At 36.3% G+C, this 15,020-nt stretch overlaps 1 protein-coding gene across 1 annotated transcript in view; it reads right to left on the bottom strand.

Annotated features, from left to right (window-relative positions):
• LOC112160888 (RNA polymerase II elongation factor ELL) overlaps positions 1–985 on the bottom strand; it is a 40,331-nt gene extending 39,346 nt beyond the window's left edge. The window contains exon 1 of the mRNA XM_036211071.1: positions 290–985. The gene's annotated coding sequence lies outside the window, so the exon portion shown is untranslated. The remainder of the gene's footprint in view (positions 1–289) is intronic.
• Positions 986–15,020: the final 14,035 nt, after the last annotated feature.

Here is a 15,020-nt window from a genome sequence, read left to right as displayed (position 1 = left end):
GTGACAGATTTAGACCTCTATTTGATTTCAAGTTGAGTGAGTTAAACATATTTTATATACTGGTGCCTCTTACATCAATTAATCTAAGTATTATAGAGGCACCTGAATGTTCTCTAAATTTTAAGTTGTTCTGGCGTTTTTGCTTTGTGTCTAAACTTCCTCCAATAGGATGTCACTCTCTTCAAACAGTCTCTAAATAATAAATTTTCTTTGCTATGTGTGAAACACTGTCAAGATAACTCTTCAAAAAAAGGAAAGTTATTTATTTACTAAAAAAAAAATGCCTGACCTTGTCTGGAGCTCCACCAGTTGCTGGGTCCCTGTGTGATGTTTGCAAGATGAGCTTGATGTGTCTGAAGCTCTGATATTATCTCTGCTCTGCAAAATTTAAGAAGGCAGATAACCTGGTCCTGCTGACTATTTCACTTGTTTTGCATATTTGTCTTTCGTGACTGTCAGCACGAGGAGATAAATGTTGTCTTACTGAGTAAGCTGAGATTTGTTATCATATGTGTCAAGGTACTCTGCACACTCCTGTGTGTGCGATCATCAACCTTAATTTATGCTGTATTTCTATGCAGAGGACAAGATTGAGCCCTGATGGTGTCGTAGTAGTAATTACAAATTTACTTTGGTAGCAGGAAAATAGGACAAAAATTGGTTTACTGATTGGATTAACAGTTAAAGATATGTAGCAGCATAAGTCAAATGGGAGGAAGAGAATCCTGACAATGGTGCACAGACTTCAACTCAAGGCTTTTTTGCTTCAAGCGGGGAGGAATTTCAAGGCTGTGTGTTACTTGTGAGGTATGTTGGCCGACAGCCGGACCACAGCCTCATAATCTCTCCCCAAGAGCCGCAGTCTTCAGTGCTGTGCAATCGGCACAGTCACAAAAAGCATCACTTTCTACTCTGTGAAACTTGATGAAATCTTTCTGCTGGTGAGTGAAAAAAAAAATACTTGCCCCCACTGGCATCAAGACAAAGAGCTCAGTCATTGCAAAAGAGGCTCAAATAAATCCAGTCTTCCATGAAATCTTGGGTCAAAATTTAAACCCACCAAAGTCAGATAAGATTTAATCAAAACATTCATACCTGGGAACTGTATGAGTGTACAGCTCGGTAGTAAACCTCAAACCACGCACCTCCCTCTGAGGAATCCTGCTTTAACAACCGAGAACATCTGGAGCTGAAAGTATTGACTGATTCAGCAAATTCTGTGGATTATGTTCACATATGAGAGTCGGTTTTTTTTCTGACTTCAAAGTGAGGGTGGGCACAAACTTTCCCACGAAGCGTGACAAAAAGAGACACAGGGATGAGGCTTTTATTCCTTCTGAAAGTGCGATTGACTGCCCCATCACACGTCTGCATGCATGGATGGATGCACACACTTGTTGCTAAGCAGACCCAGGTGTTTTGCCGTGTTTACTAAGGAGTGTTTACAGCTGTTCTGTTCACAGGTGGGGACCGAGCATCGCCTGCACAAAAAGAAACAGAGCGATAAAACTGCAACGTGGCTGCTTTGTCCTCATAAACACCCTCATAACTTCATTGCAGTGCCTTTGGTCTTTTCCTGCACACAATTTAAACCTTAGATGTATTTTATTTCACATTCATTAGTACTCTTTTTAAAAAATCAACCACATTCTGCTCAATATAAAGCGATATCGACTTAACCGTCTTTGTTTTTACAGCTTATTTACCATAATTACATCTCATGGCAGAAACATCAGTCACCATTTCTCTGCCTGAACCAACTGGGGAAAGAAACTTTTTTCCATAACTTTTAGGACAAAGTCACAGCTTAAAAGAATAATAAAAAAAAAAAAACAGAAGCACTTCTATCAGGGGACCACAAAGGGGCTGAAATTTCATTGCAGCAGCAACTTTAGGAATGCAAGTTTTAATTTCCTCTGGGATCTTACTGTCTAAAATGACCGATGAATTGGTTCCATCAAGGATTTTGGAGGGCTTGATCACAAAATACCAAATGAGCACATTCCCTGAAGTTAGTGCTGTGGAAGAATAGTGACACCAAAACCACCCCCTGGTGAGGGGATCTGCAGGAGGTCATTTGCTGGCAAACCATTTAACTGGAGAGAAGAACGGTATAAAGTCCCACTCCGACTGTATTTTTTTCTATTGTAAGATTGTTCCCAGTGGTTTTGTAATTATAATTATGCAGTTTTTAACCCAAATCAAAAAGGTTATGTCATTTTTTTAAGACGTACTTTCTACAGGTCTGTGAGTGGGACTGTTAGCTGCGTTAATTTCCCAGCATTCCTTTGTTTACACTCTCTCCCGCTAGCTTGTAGCACCTCACAAGCCCAAGCTAGCATTAGCATAGCAAAAATAAATAAATAAAAGGCGTGCAATATCAGAGCTATCCAGCAGTACAGTTAAGAGCCAGATACCAGCTCCGAAAAGGAAAATGAAGACGTTCATGGATCTATTTGTCTGGATGCTTCAGGACTGTGGTGGAGAACGGGAGATTTTGGCTCGCCCGAGCTGTTGCTGCGCCACAAACCTGAGCTTTTTCAAATAGAGGGCTTTCATCTGCTCTTGATCCAACATGATTTGAATCCAGAAAAGTAGTTTTCAGCTGAAATTGTTTTACACATCCTATGTATTTCAATCTAATATCTGGAACTATTGGAGGTACTGGATTCTTACCCTCCCTCTTTAATTAATATAAATTTATGTTGTGTTTTTTAACCATTTTTAGGTAATGTATTTTCAACTATTTTAATCTTGTCTGTATACTTTTACTGTGGTATTTTTCCTTTTTTTTCATAATCATCTTGTGTACTCTTGGCACTGTACTGTTCAATGGTTACGTGTTCTTGTTGTCTGGTTGCACTATGAGTCCAGAATTCTATCCTTCCTTCCACCCATCTTTAGCATCTGGCTAAAAACTGTAGCTCTGATATTGCTAATCTTTTTTGTTGCACTGGTGATGTTAGCTTGAGCTTGTGAGGGGCTGTAAGCTAGTGAGATAGAGTGTAAACAAGAGGGATGATGGGAAATGGGGACAGGCTTACTCAAGAGGGGAATTTCTAATGAACTACAACACCAAAGTATCAAGAAGTACTGAAAAAAAATCACTTTTTACTGTTTTGCAATTTTTCATGAGTCATTTCTGGTTTGTGGTGATTAAAAAAAGCTTTTTTGAAAGAAAAACATATAGCAGCAAGTTCTTCTTGCTGATGTCATGAGTTGCACGTTGCTGCTGTAGCTGTGCCACCACTTCACAAATGAAAAGGCTCAGTTAAAATCTGGGCTTAGGCCCTTTAGTGTTGACTTTGCATGTTTTCTCCAGGTAGCAGGTGTTTATGCATGTTATCTATAATTTTGAATCATCTTTGGGAGTAAGTCTGAGGTTGTTTGGCCTTGTGATGAACTGGTGATCTGTCCCAAACGCTGCTTGCCCTGTGACAGCTGAGAGAGAACTCGGCGTCCCTGGACCTTGAAGGGAATGGAAGATGGATGGATGCATATATTTGGCACAATAAATACATTTGGAAGTTTAATATTATTTCTGTTAGTAGGATTTAAAGTTTCCATTGTGTAGACCAAAGTGAAAGGGTCACTCTGACCCAACTTCCCCTTTTAATCATCAGGTGTTTCTGTGCATATCCAGTGATTGGTGCATCAGCAGCTCATTTTATGACTGTTTGAATCTGACCGAAACACAATCGCCACGTCGTCAAGATCTCTATGTGCATCACAGTAATATAATCCCTTTTGAGGGTCTGAGGAGCAAAAACATAAATTAGCATTTTCTTATATCAAAGTTCATTGCTCCTCGTTTTGTAACCAGTTTTGGGATGTTTGGAGCTGCCACATCATGCGCTTCGTTGGGGGTGGTTGGAGGTTGGGGGGGGCTGTAGAGTCAATCTGCAAGCTCTAGTTTCCCTGGCAGCTCTTAAAAGGTCTCAATGACTCACTCAGACCACAGACGTCATCTCATTCAGGGTGTTACCACAGCTGCAAGACACGTCCAAAAAGCAGTGAGAAAGAGAGAATAAAAGAGCATAAATTAATCGGGATCAAATGAATAATGCAAGAAGACTGAGACAGGGGAAAAAAGAGGAAAATCACTTCTTTTAACATAAGTTGTTGAGCTCATTTTAAATGTGGGTTGAAATGCTCGGCTACGGGTGATATGAAAATTCTGACAGTTGAAGAAGGGTTTGAATTTTGGAGATTGTGGAAGTCTGATTTTCCCTGTATGTGCTTGGATCCAGACATAAAAAGTCAAGAAAGCTGATGATGGGAAGGCCAATCAAAGTCAGATTTACATAGTCAACTTGAACCTAAAACAAAGTTGTTGTTTTGTTTTAATATCTGCAACACACTTCCATTTGGTTTGATTCAACTTTTGACAGAAACAACAGCTGAGTTAAAGGACATCAGGAACATTTGTCATACACTTCTTTTTAAAGACAGATTCCTATAAAGCTATTTTTAACATTTGTTTTGTAAAATAGAAAAGAATTACAGTGTTTTTTGGAATATGAAAAACATTATGCATAATTTAAGAAGGGGTGCCACTTAAACTCAGGTGCATCTTATATGTGACTTTTAAAAAATAATTAGACTTATGTTCGTAGTTTTCTAACATCTGCAAGAGGGCACTGTAGGTGTGTGTCTTAGTATTTGCTAACGTCTTCTTGAAAGCTTTTTTAGCATAAGGATGATCACACTGACTGGACTGTCGTTCTCTGATACTAGTGCATGTACCTACAGTTGGAAGAGACTTTGTGCCAAATGTCAAATCTTGTGACTCTTGCTCCAAGCTTTTTCTTTCACAGCTCTATTCCGATATATGAAAGACTTAGTGTCATAGAGTTACAGCCAGACAATTATTAATTTCTCCTTCCTAATCGCTTTTCAAATGGTTGGTACTTCCATGAATTAGAAAAGAGCGCTATGCAAACGTCACTACCAAATCCGAGTCCCTGATTGGTCAAAGTTACACTGCTTTAACTTTCAATGTGCTTTTTGCACATAAAGCCTTAAAAACTTGTGTGGTGAAGTGTCACTGTGAGAGTTTACATGCATAAACACACATTCACATGGACTTTTATTAAAATGGTCACTTAATTGGACATTGTAGAGTCTGGAGTGAGTATAGCATGACACTGGGCTTGGTGGAGTTGTTCAGAAGTAACGCACTTGTACTCTGGTGCAATTTAGATATAATATTTTCTTGTCTTTTTTTTTACACTTTTGGCTTTTGCGACTTATACCCCGCAACAACTCATGGTGCAGAAACTACAGTGAGTTTTTCTAAGGCAACAATTAAATACATGTGACAACTTTAAAGTGTGAGTTTTTTGCTACTTTCCAAAAAGGCCTTTCAAGTCTTGTGAAAAAAGTGAGATATTTAACAAAAATTGGCATGCTTCCATGATTTTTCATTAGCTTAATCATTTTAAATGAACATTTTAGTGGTAGAATTGTTTGAAAACACAGTCAAACATGTAAGAACCTGATTAATGATGTTTAAGGTAAGATTTTCTCATTTTATCACAGACATGCTCAGAAAGACTTTTTAGGTCATCTTCACTTCAGAAAATGTTGTTTGTACATACTTTGTTTGCTATTGTTATAGATTCATTGCATATCCTTGTCTAGACATCTAGAAAGAAACAAGATATTGAACTGCTGCTCTTTAACAGTCTGACAACAATATGAAGCTGAAAAGACTCAAATATAAACATGAATGAGCTTGTTATGTTGACCACAAAAGTGGAAATTGAGCACACTGACATTGAAACTCAAATATGAATATGTAGAAGTAATTTAAATCTCTTGTAGACTGGAAATCAGATTTTTTTTTTTATTTAGCTGCGACTGTTGGGTATAAAAAAACAAGCAAAATTCACAAAAAAAAACCTTTTATTAAATGTGTAATAAAATGTATATTCAAAAGTTTTTTTAAATTTTTTTTTTAACCTCAAAAACTTTTAATCAGTTGAAAAGGTTTTTGATATAGTCTGTCAGTTGTGTTTCCTCATTCTTGTGTTTTCTGCGCTGGTTGGCTGTGGCTTCTCCAGTAGCTCCGCCCCCTCTCCTATGTCTCTCCATGGATTGGTGCACAGCTGCCTGCACTTTAGGTCGATTTGTTTGAGTTTCTGTTTCTGCATTCTGTGTTTTTGTTTGTTGCTTTAGTTTAGTTCATTGGTCTATGACTTTTTGCTCCATTTAGTCATGCTGGTTGTGAGTTATTCACACCTAAAGTGGCACTTTTTGTTAATTAAAGAATTATAGTCTTGCATCTTGTCTTGCATCTGGGTCATCCTGATTCATTTGTTGGATACATTCTATAAAAGTCACAAAGTTTCTGTAGTTTCTACAGAAATTCTGAACGTTTTCAATTTGCATTCAGAGATGCAATAGAACTTAATTGGCTCAAGACAAAAGTAAGACTTTCTAATCTGTGTCTGCAAGCATCACACAGAATGAGGACAACAGCAAACGCTTTCCTCAATTTATTTCAGATTTTTTGTCAAAGTTTGTCCAATAGCAGTTGAGACTTTTAAAAAATAGTTCATAAAAATGATTGTTTTTGTCCAATTTTGAGCCTTGAGGGAGAAATTTCCCACTGAGAAGGATAAATTTAGTTTGTTTGAAGTGCCCAATAAGGTTATGAAATAGAATAAAAAATATATAATTCATTCGAAATAAAGGTAGGTAATGGATTATTACAAACAGCAGATAAACAATCAAAAACACTACACCTAAAAATTAAAAACAATAATCATTGGTTTTAAATGAACACTGATGAGAAAGGAAACCAACAAATTCTGTTAGTTTGCATCTATTTTCATTGCTGGCAGTTTTTATTTTGCATTTTTGCTCACACACACTAAGGAGGAATATTATAACTAAACTCCATAAAACAAAAGTGACTGTACTGATTAGTATCTGCATCACAAAACCTTTTGTGGAGGAGTCATGGGAGCAGCTACATGACGGAAGTTGCTTACTGCACCTAAGTGCAGCCTTCATAATATTTGTCTGCGAGTGTCCTCTGTGGGAAAATGTTCTGCGGGTATTTGTTACACCTCACACAAATAATAATGGTTTTCGCCGTACTCAACCCGTCTCCTGAACTCTCTGCTCTGCTCCGGCCCCGAGGGCTGCCTCTCAAGATGTCTAAGGGGTTCCCGTGTGCCGTCTCGCTCAGCTAATTGAGGCCTAGTTAAGGCCAGTTGCCATGGCGGAGACTCACATCTGTGAGGCTACTTTTAGAGTTACTCTACTGGGAACTCCAGTTGTGTGATGAACATTTATATTAACTTTCATGACATTTTAAGTACAGAAAAAATAGCTTTACAGTTAACATTTTATTCTAGAAAAAAAAACATTTTTTTTTACCTTTTTATTTATCATGATATATTTAAAATGTTTCCTGATTTGTTGTTTGTCATTTTCTCTTTTTTTTATTTCTCAAAGTTTAAACAAGTATCAAAGTATCAAAGTACTCATGATGGGGGACATATAAACAAAATTAAAATCAAAATAGATTTTCTGAGTATTTTTTTGTTGTTATTTTTTACATCTTTGTTCAATATTTATTGTGATTTAGGAAAAAAAATACTGTTTGAAGACGATTTTGATGCATCCACTTGTAGACGACCAGATCCATGTCCATAGATCTTTGTCCCAGTTGGCATTTGACTCAGAACTGTGTCACTCTAATGGTGTAGACATTTTGGCACAACCCATCAGGGGTTGCCGCAGCGAATCACATTTGTAGATTTGGACAGCACTACAAAATGGCAAATGCACTATAGTGCAGTACATAGTGAGCGGTGAAGGAATTCGGACATAGAGACAGAACCCTAATTCTTTCCTAACCCTGACGGCTTCTCCCTATCCCTGCATTTAGCCCTCCAAACGAAGAGTTATGGAAAAGTAGAGTCTTCAAATTTGAACCACAATTCCACTCGTCGCCAGTCAGTACATGAGTACGTAACTGTCAGCGCTTGTTAAATGCACAACAACATTAATTTCATAACTTTAAAAAGTCATGATAAAACAAAAAGGTCATTATTTATTTAATTATGTCTCCTCTGTGGCACAGCACCAGACAGAAGAGTAGGGGAAGAATTTGGCCAAAGTCTTGATTACAGTTTACTGACAAAGCTGGTAGATTATAATTTTTGGCATGGTTTAAATTTTTAGAGACTGATGTCAATTCGGAATTCTAAAAAACAATTTGCTCGCCCGTCATGTCCTCATTTTTGACAACCTTAAAGTCGTTTCTCTTTAGATAAATGATTATGACTAAGATCCACTAGAGAACATTTCCACTGGGAGATAATACAAGTTTGAAGTTGGATTTGAGGCTTAAATACTTGTAGATCCCTGATCCGTCATCAAACTGGATGAGTAATTTTTATTGTCTTTTCAGTGCCTTCTGTTCCACCTGGTGTTTAACACTCAGTGTTTCCAGCACTGCTCGCAACAGAGATAGAATAATTCTCTGTACTTGACATTTGGAGTGGGAAGGTGTCAGTCAAAACCTTTTTTGCTGTAACTTATTTGGATGAGTCAGTCAGGAAACAGTGGTGAGCTCATCCACAGCAGGAGGATGAGGAGGATACAACTAAATAACTACAGGGACACATGAAGCAGATGAGCCTGTAAAATAAATAAATACATAAAAATCATCTGCTTTGGCAGAGCCGCTCGGATGCAGAGAACCGCTATGAAGACTATTTTCCATGTCACGCATAAGCACAGAAAACACATTATCTCAACAATATAATCATTTCTCCTTTCACTGCGATCAAGACCAATCTTTGTGTTTTCCATTTTTCCAACAAACCAATTACATGTACAATTATTATCAGTTAGCCAAACCTACAGATTCACCTTTTGTGGGGTTTTTTCAAAGTAGAAGACAGCCGTGTGTTTATTCTGCGCATCATTGCAGGGAGAGAACAAAGAGGAGACACAAAATAAGAGGTAAACAGAAGACAGACGGAAAGAACACCCAAATAAATCTTTCATTGTGTCCTTGGGTGAATCCAGTTGTTCTGTGCAAAATAACATTCGGGGAAGATTGTGAGAGAACAGTTTGTCTTTTGATGTCATTGTGTAAAACCTAAACCTTATGAGATGGAAACAGTTCAAAATTTTTTTTCACTCTTGCAACTTTTCCTGTAAAGAAACTGTCTTTGTGCGTCACACAAAGTTTCTTCTCAAGGGAGAAAATTTTGGGCAAAAATGTCTGAATGTGTCTGATTATCTGCATCAAATGTGGTAAAAATCTTGTTTTTCTGTGCCACTCTGGTCAATTTCGATCTTAAGCGTTCCTTGTCGTCTTTTAATTATGATTATGAGCATTTTTAGCCAAAACCATAAAACCTGTGTTGATTTCTAGAACATAGTTTCTGCAGAACAACAGTAGTTAGTTGTGGTTGGGACCACTGGTGTGGAGCGACCCCGCTCCCCCTTCCCATCAGCTGAGCTGTTTCTCAAAATCAATCAAAAAATCAAATCAAATATACTTTATATTCCCAAAGGGAATTTGTCTTGGATTCACAGTGCCAGTGGCTGAATATCTACACACAACTCTGTACAAGTTCCAGTGTAACAGCAAACAACATATACATAAAAGCATAAGACAAAACATATCGAACATTAAAAGTGCTGTGCCAGAGTTAAGCATCTCTAGAAGAATTTGTCTGCACAGTGACTCGACGTCAGAAAAGGTTAAAATCGTAAAAGAAATTTAAAACACCAGTGAAATATCAAATACATTGTCTAAAATCCATAAAAGTCAAAAACACAATGTACAAAACAGCCTTTTTTAATAAAAACTGGTAAAACAGTGGTAGTTTAAGTATAAATATATGTTTCTAGTTAATATAGTAGTTCATAATTTAGATAAAATGGGCTCCTGTGCTCAGTCAGACTTGTTTAGTAGTGCAACGGATGTTGGGATAAATGATAGTTTGTATCTGCTGCTTTTGTGTCTTATTGCTCACTAGCGCCACCCTGATGGTAAGAGTTCATAAAATACTCAGAAATGCAATTTTACTCCTAATTTTCTTAATATATGTCCTCCATAATGATAAAAAAAAGCCTCAAGAACTTGTTAAAAACACAAAAAAATCTACCCAAAACAGAGTGGGTCTTTACAGCTTCTTAGCTCAGAGATTCAGAGAAATTCCACACATCAGTGCGGTGTTTCTGCAGCAGAACAAAGAGGGAAAAAGCTGAGGAAAGAATCATTCACTTAATCAATAACTCCTTCACTCCCATCTATACATCAGCCTGTCTCTGTTTCGTCAAAAACGTTCCTCCTCCTTCTGACACACAATCAAAAACGGCCCATTTGGTCTTGATGATGTTACGCTTGATCCTATTTCATTCTCTCTTTATGTTCAGCGCAGAAGAACACAAAGGATCTGGTGACATAAAATACTAAAGATGGGTGTGATACAAGGTAGCTTTCTGGTTTCCAAGTTTTCATGAGGAGACTTTTTGTGCAAAAATCTGATTGAAAAATGAAGTTTTCAATTTTAATTAATTTAATTCATTAATTTTTAATGAAAAACAATTTGTTTACAAGTCTTCTCTGAAAATGTGTTCATCTTTTGCCATCTTTACAATAAAATAATTTTTTTTTTTTTTTTTTTGTCTCGGCACATTCAGGTTTCTAAAGTGTCAGGAACCAGAAAAGTAGGACTCGACATGCAGGAGATCAGGCTCATTAGCATAATTTCACAAACATTTGTTTGAACATGACAAAACCCATGACGAAACAAAGTGACAAAGCAGATGACCCGACACTTTTATACACTGAGGACACAAATCAAGACGGCGGTGGACGATTGACTGCCTAAATATGACAGGGAAAACCTGAAACAAGAACTGAGAAAACTTCAGTAAAAATGTGCACAATCCTCACATAAAGAGAAATTCCCTTTTAGCTTTCTAACAGAGAATGTAATAAAAGAGCAGAAAATAAGAACTAACGAATAAAGCAAAAGTATGATCCTGAAATAAGTTATTTTTTTATGTCTAAACATGAACTTGCAGCACAAAAGTCACAAGTCTAATAATAATCATCCTAAACCAAAACAACCAGAAGATAAACTTTGACAATCCATATATCTATCAATTAATTTAGGTCACATTATAAAACATATTCTTCTCAATGAATACGGACTATTTCTCTCTCCCCTCTGGGTTAGAGGTGTGGGTGAAGCTGCACCAGGAGGCTTCTCAGGTGTCATTTAGGTTCTCTTACGATCTGTTGAGCTCTTTTGGATGTGGAGGAGAAACTCCTTGAATAATCACTTCATCAGAGCAAAAGTATTTGAATGCCTGAGTGATCCCGCTGCTGCCGGTTATGACGGTGTTTTTTCAACCTTTTTTGAGCCAAGGTGAACTTCTTCCATGATAAAAAGTCACAAGGCACATGGACAACTGTAAATGTAAAAATAAACTCTAGTCATTCTTATCAAAGTGTTGTGAATATGAATCAAATAAACACAAAGAAAAAAGTGTTTTATTTTACATTCTTTCATATATGTAAAACCTGAAGACACAGCTCACATCCTGCCAATGCCTAGTGGTTTTTTGACCAATTTGGTTAAATTGATTAATTTCCCATGGTGCACTAGTGTACTGAAAAACACTGACTTGTTGTGGTATAGTCTCAAATAGCAAACTGGTCATGGTGGACTGGTACCAAAATATTCTTTTAAAAATGAGTCAAAGTTGGACTTTCAACCAAATCAGGAAGTAACAAATAATTGATGATTATTTACTGTTAATTAATCACTGATTCATATTTTTGGGATGCTTTATGATGGGTTTTTAGATGACTTTGGGGGCAAGAAAGCCTCAATCTACTGGCAGAAATTAAATGATGATTTAAAGAGATTTAAAAAGAAAAGCTGTAAAATGAAACAGTTTTGCGAGTGGCTCTAAAAGAAAAAAAAAAGGAAAAGGCAAAGAAAAAGAAAAAGCAAGACCTTTGTTGCCAAACTTTTGAAAGTGCTAGAAGAAAAGCAAAATAAGAATAAGAACAGAATTTAAGAATTTAAAAAAGAAGACAAAGAAAGCCAAGAGTGAGAGAAGGGACAGAAAAGGAGGTAAAGGGAAAGGGGAGGGGCAGAAAATGTTAACTTTGAAAATATTTATTTTTTATTACGATTGATGCCACTGCATATGGGTAGGCTACTGTTTTGTTTCTTCATTCAAGTGTTTTTGTTTCTTTTCCCTTCTTTAATAAAACATAACAAATTAAAGAAAAGATGGAAGACCGACAAGTTCCTATGAGTGATTAATAAATTAGTGCATTGAATAAAAGTAATGTTTTGTCCAACTACAAATACAATATATTTCTTTAACATTTAAATGCAATTTTTAGCTTTTGAAAACATTAGGATTCTTGACATTAATTCTACCTAAAAGTGGACCAATAATGAACTTATTCAATGTTTCAACAATAGTAAAGATTTTTAAAAAGATAATTAATATAACCGCAGTAGGGGGGCCCCATATTGTTTGCCTGAGGCCCCCAAAATGCTAAGTCCACCACTGGCTGGTTGACAATGGTTTATAAGACCACACACTTGGGGCTCCACCCTGGAGCCAAGGCTGGGGGAGGAGCTTGTGGACAGGTGTTGGGTCCTTTAAAAGTGTGTTACCTTTAGTCTGGAAGTGAAGTTTTCTGCTCTCTGTTTCCACATAGTAGCTACTGTATTTATTATAATGTTAATAATACTTCAAAAGTTCAGATTGAGCATCTGAACATGTGATCATCCAAAGATATACAAAACAACAGAACAGTAGATGAGAATCCAAAATGTAAAATCAACATACATCAACATTACATAATTACTGCCCTTAAAACACACACAAAAATGTCTGATGAGGCTAAAAATTTTGAAAAATTGGGACTCAAAGTGGAAACTTAAAAAAAAACTACTCAAAAGGACGGTTGTACACATGCAACATGGTTGATGCAGAATCATTTCATAGCCTCATGTCAAAATTCATTCCCAACAATCAGAGCAGGAGGGATACAGAGGATGGGATCAGCATGTCCCATCACTCATTCCAGACAGCAGGCAGGACTCTGGCAGTGTGATGGATGATGGCGGTGAAATGAGACAAAGAGAAATGCTCCATACGTCCAGCTTGTCATGCTCAGTTTGTACTGCCTCACATCAGTGTTTCCAGCATTTCACAATTGTTCCAAACAAAACTTCTTTTTGAATAAAACCTTGAGACTCTGGAAGCAAACATTGATGGGGTGAACACATCTGGACAGACACAGGTAAGTTTTTGAGACTAAATTAAAATAGCCACACAAGATCATCAAATATGTCCCATAAACTACTCTAATTCTTTATTGTTAAATATTTAAAAATGAAAGTGTTATGTCCAAACTGAAAGTTATGGAGATAAAATAGTCTCATGTGATTTGTGCATGTGTGATTCTTGATTTGTAACTTGTGTCTGCCTATTTGTGTGCACATAATTCTTGATTTGTAACTCATACAATACATTTTGTGCATAACTTTATGACTTTATGTGCTTGCAATAGTGTATTCACATGTACAAACATTACAAAATACAATTTATATATGCACAAGTAACAACACACACAAATCATTACATTTACACTCAAACTACCTGATATACAAACACAAAACTAAAATGTATGCACAAATCTGATTTGTCTCCAGGATTTGTGTAAATGATGCATTTGAAGGCTGCTAGAATCCTGGGTCATCAGAGTTTTATCAGCCACTGTGAACTTAGATGTATGAAGCCCAATGAAAAAATTGTTTTTGTGATATTGGGCTATATAAATAAAATTGAACTGAATTGAGTAGATTGTGAATAATATCTGGTGAAAACATTACATTTTCCCACTTTTGAATAAGTGAATAACATAAAACGAATAAAATATAAATAAATTATAATAATAAATAAATAAATAAATAACTTTCACAAATAAGCTTGATCATTAATATAAAAAATGTAAATGTTCATTTTTAAAATACTCAACACTAAAGTATAATTGATGATTTAAAAATGACAGATATTTAGACTTTTTAAATTTTATTTTATATTGCTTATCTACTTAATAAAATGAGGAAAATTGCAAGTTTTCACCTGTTATTATTTGCAATCTATGTGCAAAGCAGCTGATAGGAAAACTTTGATTCCCAACATTCTAACAGCATTTAAACACATCACGTACACATGAATCTTGGGGCCAATCCCAATTCTTACCTTCTCCCTACCCCTATATTTAGCCCACCAAACGGAGAGTTATTTAAAAAATAGCGTCTCCGAATCGGTCGATGATGTCACCAATAGTCGCCGATCAGCTAGTATTAGCGCAGAGCTTCCAGTGCTCAAAAATACATAACAACAGCACTTTAAAAAGGTCATACTAAAACAAGAAGTCATTACTTACACTTAAATGTAAAATTTCTATGCTTCAGAGCACACTTACACGAAGAAAAGCACCATTTGTCTGCGGCAAAGAGCGACGCAGAACCCCCTCGTGAGGGAGGGGTCTGTATCCCTCCGCTTGGAGGGTGGGACTTAAAAATATTTTCTACACCACTTCCCTACAAATGGAGGGGTAGGGAGAAGGGAAGAATTTGGATTTGAAGAGTCTCAAATCAGATTAGTGCACAAATGCGGTTTTGTTACTATTCAAAGAATTGAGTACTTAGTTTTGACTTGTTGTAATTTTAAGTTGCGCATGTGGAAATTTTTTTTTATATATATTTTGTAATTAAAATGACTAAAAGTAAAAAATACATTTTAAGTTAAAGTGAACAAAGATGTGTACTAAATATATTAAATATAATCAATTATTTTAAGATCAGGGACAACATGGTGTTTATTTATTTATTTATTTTTTTTTGCATTCTCAGGGGCCCGTTTCAAGAAGCAGGTTTTGTTGGAACTCTGAGTTCGTGAACTCCAAATTCGGCAAAACTCTGAGTTTTCGGTTC

This window comes from Oryzias melastigma, linkage group LG3, assembly GCF_002922805.2.
Source record: "Oryzias melastigma strain HK-1 linkage group LG3, ASM292280v2, whole genome shotgun sequence".
Taxonomy (NCBI): Eukaryota; Metazoa; Chordata; class Actinopteri; order Beloniformes; family Adrianichthyidae; genus Oryzias; species Oryzias melastigma.
Note: the sequence above shows the minus strand (reverse complement) of the source record. Positions and strands in the feature narration are given on the sequence as shown.